The 5,249-nt window shown below is 45.6% G+C and overlaps 1 protein-coding gene and 1 long non-coding RNA gene across 2 annotated transcripts in view; one reads left to right on the plus strand and one right to left on the minus strand.

The window, feature by feature from the left end:
- Nup133 (nucleoporin 133) overlaps positions 1–1,549 on the minus strand; it is a 47,581-nt gene extending 46,032 nt beyond the window's left edge. The window contains exon 1 of the mRNA XM_027947994.2: positions 1,000–1,549. The gene's annotated coding sequence lies outside the window, so the exon portion shown is untranslated. The remainder of the gene's footprint in view (positions 1–999) is intronic.
- LOC139707900 (uncharacterized) lies at positions 79–5,176 on the plus strand. Its single transcript, XR_011709289.1, has 3 exons — positions 79–117; positions 2,817–3,046; positions 4,000–5,176. It is a non-coding gene; the product is annotated as an uncharacterized lncRNA (long non-coding RNA).
- Positions 5,177–5,249: the final 73 nt, after the last annotated feature.

Raw genomic sequence — 5,249 nt, forward strand, 5'->3', positions numbered from 1 at the left:
GCGCGGCGATGACGTCAAACGCCGCGGGCGTGGTCAGAGGGACCGGAAGGCGCGTAAAAATCTCATCATCACTAAGCCCCGGGCGTGATCGGAGCCCGGCCGAAAGGCGCGTAGAAAGTACGTAAAACGTTGCGCCGAGGCGCTGGGCGTGGTCGGAGCGGGTTGGGTGAGTGGTGAAGACGCTAAGCGATCCTAGTGCTGCAGCGCGAATCGTGGGCAGGGGCTCTGGCCTGGTCTCGCTCCCTCCGGCCCTCCACATGCCGGCAGGTGCACTGCGGCAGGCCTGCGCTACTCTCTGCGGCGGACTCTAGTGGCTGATCACCGCCCGCAGGTTGTTGAGCTGCTTTGATCTGACTGGCCGGCTTTGCCACGCCTGTCCATCCACCATTCCCCCCTCACCTTCCGAGAACTTGAAACACTCTGCCCTTCACGTTTCTGTTCCGGGGTTGCCTGCCCTCCTACCTTGGCCCACCAGCCCCTTCTTTCAGTGCTGCGTCCCAGGGAAACCTGGATGTCCCTTTATGCTCCTGTATACAGACTGGTATTTTTATTCGGCATAATAGTTTTGTGTTCATAGCTAACTCGCAAGTAGCTACGTTCAAGTGTTTTGACAGAAGATATTCGTCACACCCAACAGATATTTAGTAGACGTTCATCATGCCTTTGTTGAAATAAGGGAATGGCTTAATGTTGCGAGGAGGCAAAATTGCAACGTATGCAATTAAGGGGAGAAATAAAGAATGTCCACGCGCTTCTTCCCCTTTCAATGCTTTATTCACTCAATATAATTTCACTCTATAGTTCTTAATGAAGAAAACGACAATTCCTAATGCTAAGCACTGTAATAGACATAATCAATTCACAGCAAACAATTCTAGATTAATTCTAAGCCCTGCAAAACACACTTAATCATGATAGGCTAATGACAGACACTTCCTCTGCATGCTAAGTTCAAAAGTCTTAAGCCTTAGGCTTTATGTCCAGCAGATGCACACTCACTCAGACCGCAGTGATCAGGTCCGGAACCAAGGCAGATTTTTCCTGGCATGGAGTGGTTGGCCATTCAGGAGAAAGGAGAGAAAGGATCAGTAGGGAGAAGTTGCAGCTCTCATCAAATCCAGATGAGGCTGTAGAGTTTGAGGGCGATGAGGATCACGCAAAGGCTCAGGAAATGATGACAAGTGATGGGGTATCAGGTCCTCATCAGGCTCTCCAGCTCGAATGCATGCTTGTTTCAACTGGCTTGAATCCCTGTTCATTTGCTCTATAATTATTTATACTAAATTTGGGGGGCGGGGTTTGACCCCCCCTTTCACTCCTTATCAGCTACCACCATATTTCAAGGACATCATTTAACCTGGGGTCAGAAACTTTTGGTCTGGTGGTCTCCACCTTGATCTTCTTGGTTTCCTCTTATCAGGCAAGGATAGCCTGCCAGGGGCTTCACTCTGTTTATCAGGGTGAGGGGAAGTAACTTGTTTGTGGCCATAGTGGAGGGCTCTTGGGTGTGCCTGGTGAAATTGCAGGTTTCAAACTGGAGTTTTTAAAATGGAGTTGCTTAGGCTCAGGCCTAAGGCCATTCTGACACTTAAGTAAATTGGTTTTTTGGAGATAAGAGCCCCAAAACCATCTGTGCAGTGTGGAACCTGGCCTCACCTTGTTCTACTTTCTCCCTCCTGAGTTTCCCCCCTGGCTTTGCAGCTTGCTTTCAAGTATTTCCTCTTTTTCTGGGTCTTACTAGGAAACACTGAAAATATGCTAAGAGGTTTTAGGTGCTCTTGCAACATACCTATGGAAGGTGACAGTGATTTGCTTGACCCTATTTCACCCATCATTTCACCACATGTATGTGTATCAAAACGTGCTGCACACCTTAAATATACACAATAAAGAACAGTTTGTGCAGTGATGGGGTTCAGGACACACTACCCAAAATATGTCATCTTGGCACTTAAGAAGACAGCAAGCGCTGGGCACAGTGGCCATGCCTGCAATCCCTGCTTGGGATGCTGTGGCAGGAGGATTGCCAAGTTCAGGGCCAGCCTCAGCAACTAGGCAAGGCCCCAATCAACTTAGCAAGACTCTGTCTCACAACAAAAAATAAAAAGGACCAAGGATGTGGCTCAGTGGTTAAGCACCTGAGTTCAGTTCCCAGTACCAAAAAAAGAAGACATCAAGCAAGAGAAGGACAGTCACTCTGACCTGCCCTTATCCCTGAGGCAGGTCATAGGACCCTCTTGTAAGAGGTGCCCTCCTGTACTTGGAGGAAAGGATCAATCCATATCCCTGAAGACAGGGACACAAGGAAGACCCTGGACCAAGAGGCCTTGTCTAGAACCCCCGTAGTCCCTACTGTATTGCGTGCCTTTGTCCAGCATGCTCATCAAAACCAAGCATTAGAATGCATGATGGAGCTGGGGTTGTGGCTCAGTGGTAGAGTGCCACAGTCTGGCTGAGAGCTTGCCTGGCAGCTGTGAGGCACTGGGTTTGATTCTCAGCACCACATATAAATAAAACAAAGGTCCATTGACAACTAAGAAAAAAAAAAAAAAAGAACGTATGAGTTCCCATGTCTTTGGATCATTTCCTGAGGCTCCCAGATCACAGAAAGTTTGCATTAAATAAAAGTGTATGGGGCTGGGGATGTGGCTCAAGCGGTAATGCGCTTGCCTGGCATACGCAGGGCGCTGGGTTCGATCCTCAGCACCACATAAAATTAAAAAAAAAAAATAAAGATGTTGTGTCTGCCGAAAACTGAACAATAAATATAAAAAAAAGTGTATGCTTTCCTCTTATAAATCTGTCTTTTGTTATAGGGGCCTCAGCCATGAACCTAGAATGGGAAGAAAACATGCGTCTTTTCCTCCACGTGTAGTCTACACCACTTTTGTTAAGAGAAATATGCCTCGCTGGTTCAGACAGCTCTGTGTGAGGGCCCAGCCTCAGGTCCCATGCAGATGGGCCTCGGCTCTGTGCCCTTGCAGTGAATACCAAACATTGATTTATGTGGTACTGATCACTGCAGTCGGCAGCCAGAAGCAGCCAGGTGGGTAGAACTGTCAGGTCCCATTCTCAGCAGGCTGGTAACAGATGCTGGAATGGAAAGGCAGGAAATCATCCATACCCAGACACTTCCAGGCATTCACCTGACCCTCAACAGATTGTAATGACACCAAATGGCTGAATTTCAGCACAGAAGTCCTTCCAGAAGTGCAGAACACATATTTTTCGCTCGGTATGGGGTCAGCAGACTTCTCATCCAGCCTTCAGGCCTAGGGGTCTCACAGCCACTCCCCTCTGCATTGTAGGGAAAAGCAGCCATGGATTTTCCTACATGGACAAGAATGGCTGTGTTCCAACAAGACTCTATTTACTGCCACTGAAATTTGAATTTATATGTTTAATGTATTTTGAAATATTATTCTTTTGATTTTTTTCAACCATTCAAAACTAAAAACCACCCTTAGCTTGCAGTCCATAAATACATAGGTAGCCAGGTAGCTTGCTGACCGCTGCACTAGCTTTGTGAGGTAGGTGCAGGCAGAGGATCTAATCAAGTGGATGCTCAGGGTTTGTTAAGCAAACTCCACAATGCCTCAGGTTCAGAAGAACACCCCAAAGGAATACTGATAGTGTAGTTTTCATACATCTTTCATTTATTTATTTAACTGTTTTATAACATTTATATTTGTTTTTATTTATTTTTTTTATCAGCTTGGCATTTTTATGGAACAAAAAGATTTCCCCAAATGGAGCCCTGCTTTATAAGGAGTGTACTTCCAGGGGTTTGGCCTATTTTATGATGGTATAAATTGTGATTATTTCCTGGGAACCTGCAGGGTCCAAGGTCAGGGGAGACCCTGCCCACAGAGATGAGCCCCAGAGGTCATACAACAATATGCAAACTCAGCAGGATGAGACTCTAACACACCTGTCAAATCTCAGGTGACATTCCTTTTCTTTTCTGCTTATTTTCTAAACTGGTTCCATGTCCTCCAGGGGTTCTGCAAGGAGGTGAGAGGCAAGGTGTTCAGCAGCTTCCATGCATACACCACCAGCTCCTGCTGCTTCCTGCTATCGCCCTTCCCCACTCTGCCGGAGGCTACACACAGTGGCGATGCTGCTGCATTAATTTACAGCCTGCCATGCTAATTTCCTGACCTGGGAAGTGGGACAATAGGTATTGGTGTCACCTGCAGGACTGCCAGAGCATCAACTCTGGTGCAGTGCAAACACCCTGGGGGTGGGGTGGGGGATGACGTGGTACCAAGGTAAGGGCTGGTCACAACTCTGTGTGACAGGTGGCTGTTCTCATACTAGGTTTGCCTGCCCTGCCCTGCTAGGCTGGAGACCCCTGAGGGCAGAGCTGCTGACTCTGTCCTCACTGTGTCCCCAAGTCCTGGTGGGGCACAGGACACTCCCTGATCTGAAGCAACTAGACAAAATATTTATAAGTAGCACAGAAGTGATGACAGTCTTCAGTAAGGAAGGAAGGAATGGAATTATATGTGTTTTCAATTCTCATTATGACTTGCTTTTCTGTATTTGTTATATTTTTATTTATTCCTGAATCTCTATAACAAATTCTAGTAAGAAACCTAATATGGTGGGGCTGAGGTTGTAGCTCAGTGGTAGAGCACATGGCTAGCATGCATGAGGCACTGGGTTTGATTCTCAACACCACATACAAATAAATAAAATAAAGGTCCATCAACAATTAAAAAATATTTAAAAAAGAAACCTAATATGGTATAAAGTTGTGCAAGTGACAAACACAGATAAAGTTCACTATACATTTTAATATATGATATAAAATATTACTTAAAGACATGAACAAGATATGGATACAGCAGCACACACTTGTGTTCACAGTGACTCGGGAGACTGAGGCAGGAGGATGGCAAGTTTGAAGCCAGCCTCAGAGGCTTAGTGAGACCCTGTCTCAAAATAAAAAATTAAAAAGGCTGGGGATGTGGCTCAGTGGTAGCACACCCCTGGGTTCAATCCCCAGTACAAAAAAAAAAAAAGTAAAAAAATCAAACATTTTATATTAGAAAGCAAAAATAATTATCAAACTCAATCTTGTAAATCCCTGTGAGGAATAAAAGAAACTCTCCCACACTTGACTTGTGTTTTGTCTGCCTTCTGAGAACAACGTTGAAATAGCAAACTATAGAGAATACACACAAAGCTTGTTAAAATGATCACCACAGATGTATTGTTTATCAATTCAAATAACACTACATTCA

This window comes from Marmota flaviventris, chromosome 12 (genome assembly GCF_047511675.1).
Source record: "Marmota flaviventris isolate mMarFla1 chromosome 12, mMarFla1.hap1, whole genome shotgun sequence".
NCBI classification, from domain to species: Eukaryota; Metazoa; Chordata; class Mammalia; order Rodentia; family Sciuridae; genus Marmota; species Marmota flaviventris.